The sequence below is a fragment of the Apium graveolens genome, chromosome 3 (genome assembly GCF_009905375.1).
Source record: "Apium graveolens cultivar Ventura chromosome 3, ASM990537v1, whole genome shotgun sequence".
Classification (NCBI taxonomy): domain Eukaryota; kingdom Viridiplantae; phylum Streptophyta; class Magnoliopsida; order Apiales; family Apiaceae; genus Apium; species Apium graveolens.
Window position 1 is genome coordinate 280,305,569 of NC_133649.1, and position 7,319 is coordinate 280,312,887.

The 7,319-nt window shown below is 33.0% G+C and overlaps 1 long non-coding RNA gene across 6 annotated transcripts; it reads left to right on the top strand.

Moving 5' to 3' along the window:
• Positions 1 to 674: 674 nt before the first annotated feature.
• LOC141713445 (uncharacterized) lies at positions 675 to 3,812 on the top strand. Of its 6 annotated transcripts, none has more exons than XR_012571960.1 (9): positions 675 to 1,045; positions 1,167 to 1,230; positions 1,331 to 1,404; positions 1,487 to 1,597; positions 1,723 to 1,773; positions 2,380 to 2,414; positions 2,845 to 3,077; positions 3,352 to 3,391; positions 3,497 to 3,812. It is a non-coding gene; the product is annotated as an uncharacterized LOC141713445 (long non-coding RNA). The 6 variants fall into 6 exon arrangements; XR_012571956.1 differs by having other exon boundaries at positions 676 to 1,045; positions 2,845 to 2,978; XR_012571959.1 differs by having other exon boundaries at positions 676 to 1,045; positions 1,167 to 1,204; positions 2,845 to 2,978.
• Positions 3,813 to 7,319: the final 3,507 nt, after the last annotated feature.

A 7,319-nucleotide genomic window follows, 5' to 3' on the forward strand; every position in this document is an offset into this window, starting at 1 on the left:
TTGGTGTTCTTGTGTTTGTTCTTCCACAGGTACATGAGCCATAACTCACTACACCATAAATTACCTATTTGCACGTTTTTGTATGGTGTTGCCTTAGAAAATGTTACAATAGGTATGAAATTATGGCCCTATCACAACACCCAGACTTTGGTGTTACTATAGGCTTGAAGATATGTTGTTATAGCTCAACACTTCTGGGATGTTCATGTCTCCCAAATTGCAACCCATGAGGTCGTGTTGCCATACACAGTTGAATATTTTTTAATGTAACTCAAAATTATTATTATTTTTAAAAGTGATTTTAATAAAGTAATTTATGCACTTTTGTAGCAATTAAATGTACGCAAAACAAATAATTTTTAATATTTTATAAATATAATTTTTTTAACTTGTTTAAAACTAATTAAATAAATTTCAATAATTATTTTAAAATATTGATTAAATTTTTTGAAAATAGTTTTAAAATTAAAACATCAAGGTATATAATAGATTTGAATTTATAAAAATAAATCATAATAAATTAATTATAATAAATATAATGTGTGCAATTTAAAAAATATTATATATAATATTGAAAATATCATTTAAATTGTGTAAAATTAAATATATTAGGCCTTGTGGTTGAATTTTAGGTTTGGGGTTGGGCGGTTAAGTCTTATATAACGCGGCAAATGAAATTTCACTGAGAGCGAAAAATGAAAAAGGGGAATCAATACACCCCACTCGACTTTTATCTTCTTCTTTCTTTGAGAATTTTGAGATGAGCAAACTAAATTTACTCGCGCCAGCTGCTTTCACTCCAAAGAAATAAAGGAAGAAGGGCGTGTAGCTACATCATGAAAGTAGAGGTTACAGAGTCTCTCGACCTGCGGGCTTTTCCTTTTCAGTCACCCGCCATTCTATAGAATTTAGGTCTTCTACCTTTGTCTTTCCATCTAAATTACGGTATGAGGTGAGTTTGAATTTAACTCAAGACAAGTGGCACTAATTTGGGATTCAAGGGTTCAATTAGGGTTTAAACTTTCAGTTTGATTTTGATTTTAAGGTATAATCCTCACTTGATATGTGTGTAATTATTGTGTATCTCTCTCCCTCTGTCTATCTATCTCGCTCTCTAGATTTCTTTCTCTCTCTCCTTCAGTTTGTTGTTTTTTCTTTTTTTACAGATTTTCAAGATGGCAGTGGTGAATTCGCAACTGATTGAGTAATTACTAATACCCAATTGATCGAGTAATAGCCAATATTTTTCGATTATATTTTCAAGACTTAAAGCATTTGATTTTGAGATTATTTCTATAATTAAATCCCCGAAATGTTTTTTGTATACAAGGTTGTCGATTGTCGTATCTGTGGTGACCCAAATTCCGTTCTTCGCTTTGCATTTTGTCGAGTTCACTGTTGAGGGTAAGCTTATAAAAATTACTTTGGCATTTGTGATGTTGAATTAGATTCTCATATTTTATTGTTTGTTATGTTGCGTGTGCAGATTGTGCAAGAAATGCTTTAAGTCTTGCAGGAACAATGCTTGGTTTTTATCTAGTCAGGGCACTGCCTTCGAAAACTGCAATTGCACCTGTTAACTATATTTTTGCCAAGGGTTAGTATCTAAGTTCACTGTATCATAATAATTTTCATTACTATTCAATTCTTAAATATAATCATAGATATGTAACTGAGAGGCAGAGTTATATTTATTTATTTCCTTTTGCGATGTCTTTTTAGTCTGAAACGAAAGGGATATATGCGCAAGGACAATTTACTGCACAAATATAGGTACGAAGGTTATTTAGAATACATATAATTTCTTGTTTGGTGGGTTGAGAGATTTGAAAGGTTACTCAAGTAGATGTCAAGCTCTTTTTTGAAACCGTTTGTGGGGAGGTTTGTGACTTTTTGAAGTTACTCTTGTTCTTAAATTTATAACTGACTTAACTAAACTTCTTGTCATCTTATATTCTGGACCTGTTGAAGCTTATTTGTTTGTTGATAAGTTGGGTTGCATGTTAATAATCAATATGAGCTTGTATTAATATTTTAGTTTGAGACAATATGTAGTCCATAATTTAGTTTGTTTCCAATCATTTCTTTGTAAGGATCCTTACAAATTCTACACGAGTGTCTGTATTTTGGTGATTGATGCATCTAGTTAACCTATAGCTCTTACAATTGTGTTTAAAAATTCATAGAAAGTTCTTAATTTTCTTAATAGTTTATTTTTAAATTGTCAAAAATAAAAAAAACTTCAAGCAGCTTTTGTATTCCTGAATTTAGCGTGTTGTATTACCTTGTTTCTTGCACTGTAAACAGGAAGGCATCAATGCATACGCTTATCTTTGCAACTTTGTACAATTTCCTAATTAAGTTCATTTTTAAATGCAGAATCTGGATTCTTGCTGTGCAGATCCTCTGCTGAGGTATCATATTTGGTCTATCTGCATGGTTTAATATCTCATTTATTTTTATAATATACCTATCTTATATTCATACGGTATATACCGACTCAATGACACATCACACATGTAAAATATAATAGAATACTTGAGTTTATTTTCAGTTACCTCTACATCTCAACCACCTACATGACCTTAATTACAAGCTGGAATACTTTAGTCCCACTAGCAAGCACATATCAGCCAGATGCTCAAGTAGTCCACCTGGTTTGAAAGGGATGACGGTGATTGAATTTTTAAGCAATATTCGAGCACTATTTCCCACTTTTAGGAGACATTTTAATTGTGCAATTTGTGTGCTTAAAGAATATAACTAATATGCACATTAAACCTCCAAATTGAGGTGCTTCAGTTCTTGATATTATTATATCGTATTACTTGTACTATCTTGCAGGTGATGAAGCTTGTCAAGAACACTGGAAGGCTCATTCTCTTTTGGCCGGGATTCTAGATATAGTTAACATAGTGGTTTCAAAGTCATCAGTTTCCACCTCCGTGTTCGTTGAGATACTTCTTGGCTATAATAAGGTGCCATGAAGAACTCTATAATGTAGATGTTATAGATATTGTATGATCTAAAATGGACCTGGACCTGTTGAAGCTCGTATGAGTGAGAACTCTACAATGGCAAGTTTGTTGACCCAACTTTTAAGGCTCTATAACTATCTCATTACTGATGAAATATAGCCAAGTTACCATGAAAATTTTCCTTCTGTTAAATTTACTTCAAATATTAGAATTTGCATAGGACACTCCTAGATAAGAAGATATTGTTTTTTCGAACATCTTGTTTTATTTCACCTGAACAGTGTTTCACATCAATCAACCTTATGATACTATGATAGTTATCTGTGTTGATTTACAAATATATAATATTTATATATCCTTATTTTTCTCTCAGTACGTGTGAAACATTCATGTCAATTGTGAAAGAGCACCAGGTACACACGTACACTATTCAACTGTTTGTTTTGTTCGACATAAATGTCAAGATCAACTTTTTTATCTGCTAAAATCTTCTCTTCGTCATCTTTCTGGGTTGGCAGGAATTTGTTTCATTTTTCAAAGTCATGCATGAATTGAGAACTGATGTGTACCGTGCATAAAGTTTAAGGGCTAATGGTCAGATTAGTGTTGCAATTGGAGTTCTTCAACAGGCTCTAGTAACTGCGCAGATGAACCTGGAGGTTGGTTCTTAATCCAGAGGCCGATAAGTTGGCCGATAATTTATTTATCGGAACATGTACTTTAATAGAACTTATTAGTCTTAATGACAATAGAATGTAATTTTTATAGAATTTGGTTTAACTCTTTTTAATAATTCATGAGTTTTATGTTAATTAATTTAAATTGAGTTTTATATTTTGGCTCTAAATATTTGTCTAATTAATGTTATATTTGTGAAAATTTAAAAAAAAAATAAAAAACTATTAAATATGAATATTTTAAAAACTACTGATGTAGGGCCCACATGTGGGGCTTTTTTTGTCAGTTAGTATACTTATTGCAACACCAAATCTATGTTGCTATACTCTAAAAATCCTGTTGCAATTGATATCTATAGCAACAATTGATATCTATAGCAACATATTTTGCTGTGTTACCATAGATTGACACTGATGTAAGGTTAGATACCTATAGTGACGGCCTTAGACCCAACACCGAAAAAGTGTTACAATAGACCTCTTTTTGCCCATGACAACATTTTTAGGGGTCGATAGCAACACAGTTTCGGTGTTGCTAAAAGCCATCTATGGCATAGTGACTGTACTAATTGATACTATAGACCTCATGTCAGGCATAGGGTAAGGGTAAGTCATGAATCTCTCTAACATAAATGGAGTGATTCTACGACTTACAGGTACCTTGTTCTTTGTAATAAGTGAGCCAAATAGAACTTTGGAGACTTGTTTACAGTTGCCTATTTTAGTTCTATCTATCATTAAGAAAATGAATGTTATGTACTTTATGATTTAAAGCAGATATAAATCTAGGAAGAAAGATTTCCTTACCTCTTGATGTCAAAGGCATTGTGAGCCTGGTGCTGAGCTCCTTTATTATCAAATGTCCTACATTGAGGTGTCTGTTGTGATCCATGGAGAACACCAGCTTCTAAACAACACTTGAAATGTTGTCATAACCCGTCTTCCTGCAGGAGAAGGCCCTTACAATGGAGTCAAATAGAAAGGACCATTCTCTCCTCAAATGCTTCTTGTTCAAGCTAGCCAAGTTGATTTTCTCACTATAATTGATGAAGTCCATGAACTCAGCTAGCTCCACTTGAGTTGGGACCTCCATAAGGTTGTCAGTAGGGATGCCCAAGGCCATATTGACATCATTTTCAAAAAACTCCACCTGTTGGCCTTAAATGGAGCAGTTAATCAGCTTGGTTCTCATGTACCACTGTCCTTACCACATCTGTGTTCCAGAAATCACTACGAACATCTGAGTACAGTACTGGATTTGCAGTTAGAGCACCTGCAAAGTATGTCTCATAAAGGAACTTCACAAAGCTCTTGAAGCTATTAGGAGTTTGGTTTGCATCTGTGAATGCAAGATAGTTGGTGTTCTCCTTTGGGATAAAATGTGTAACTTTGTTTGATGCCATGTGAAGTGTTTGAATTTGTGTGGGTAAGAAAAATTAGAGAGAAAGAGTTTGAAATGAGAGAACACGGTTTGGATTTGGAGAAATTAGGTCACTTAGAGATCTCAAAGGCGTAAAGAGGTGTATGTCGAGATGTCTGGGTATTTATAGTAGAAGGTAAATGATTTATCGAGAACTCAAAATAAACGTTTGGAATTTGATTGTTGAGAAGTCATATTGAGAGAATAGATACATATCAATATGTCACTTTCCCGATTCTTATCGAGAACTAGAAAATGACTTATCGAGATGTCAAATAAATTCCCAGTTTATCCTGAATGGACTGAATTTTTTCAATTTTTATTTGAATAAATCAAAATAAAATTAGAATGATTTTATCAAAAGTATTTACCAAAATAATTTGTTAAATTAAATTATCCCAGTTCTAAATTATTGATAAGTCTAAAATTTATACTTGTAGAAAACTTTGTGAATTATCACTTATCGAGATCTCTATAATGACTTATCGAGAAGTCATAATAATGCTTGTCGAGAAGTCCTTCGAGAAGTCAGAAAAATGACTTATCGAGAACTCACTCGAGAAGTCTCAAAATGACTTGTCGAGAAGTCAGTTAGACTTATCGAGAACTCAGTTCTCTATATATTTCTGTTCTATTTGATTCTTTCTTATGGTAATTTCACATATTGAAAATGTAAATTAACATTTAGACAGTTTTCTCATAATCGAAAAATTCCAAGCTAAAATTTTAAATTTTGAATAATAAATATACAGAGATTTCTGAAATATTTATAACTTATATTCTAGTTAATTTCCAATTGAATAAAATTAATTTTGATTTATTAGAAATCAATCTGCTGCAAAATATTAGCTGAGTTCTTGCCTTTAGGATGAAGAATTTAGCATTCCAATTTCATCTACAAGTCTAGTAAAAGTAGTTGTATCCAAAGGTTTAGTAAAAAATCAGCTAATTGTTTTTCTGTTGGAACAAAAATGAGCTCAATGATACCATTTGCAACATGTTCTCTAATGAAATGGTACCTTACATCAATGTGCTTTGTTCTAGAATGATTAAATGGATTAGCCACAATAGATATAGCACTAGTATTGTCACACATAATTGGATTTTTTTATAACACTAGACCATAGTCCATTAGCTGATTTTTAATCCAAAGCACTTGAGCACAGTAACTTCCAGCAGCTATGTATTCAGCCTCAGCTGTGGAAGTTGACACACATTGTTATTTCTTGCTATACCAGGATACAAGTCTTTGTCCAATAAATTGACAGCTTTCACTAGTGCTCTTTCTGTCAATCCTGCATCCAGCAAAATCTGCATCTGTGTATCCAACAGCTTCAAATCTTATTCCCTTAGGATACCATAATCCCAAGTTTGGAGTCCTTTTAAGTGTCTGAAAATTCTCTTCACAACCATCAACTCTAATTCTTTTGGACTAGCTTGAAATCTTGCACGCAGACATGTTGCAAAATATAATATCTGGTCTACTAACAGTAAAATACAGCAAAGATCCAATCATTCCTCTATAACCTGAAATGTCTACACTTTTTCCTTTATTATCCTCATCCAAATTTGTAGCTGTAGACATAGGTGTTGATGCAGGTGAACAATCAACCATACTAAACTTCTTCAATAAATCTTTAATATACTTGGTTTGGTTGATGAAGATTCCATCACTTCTTTGACTGACTTAAAGTCCAAGAAAGTAACTTAACTCTCCCATCATACTCATTTCATATTCACTCTGCACGAGTTTTGAGAATCTTTGACATAACTTTTCATTAGTAGAACCAAAAATGATATCATCCACATAGATCTGAACTAGGATCATATCACCACCATGCTGCTTGTAGAAGAGAGTCTTGTCAATTTTTCCTCTAGTGAATCCATATTTAAGCAAAAAATTTGACAGCGTGTCATACCATGCTTTAGGTGCTTGCTTTAGTCCATAGACAGCCTTGAGAAGTTGGTAGACAAAATCTGGAAATTCAGGATCTTCAAAGCCAGGTGGCTGTTGCACATAAACTTCTTCTAACTCACCATTTAGGAATGCACTCTCTACATCTATTTGATACACCTTAAGGTTTGAGTGTGCAGCAAATACACGAAAGATCCTTATTGTTTTAAGTCTTGCAACTAGAGCAAAAGTTTCATCATAGTCAATTCCTTCTTCCTGTGAGTATCCTTTTGCAACCAACCTTGCTTTTTTTTTTCTTATTACAATCCCATTTTCATCCATTTTGTTCC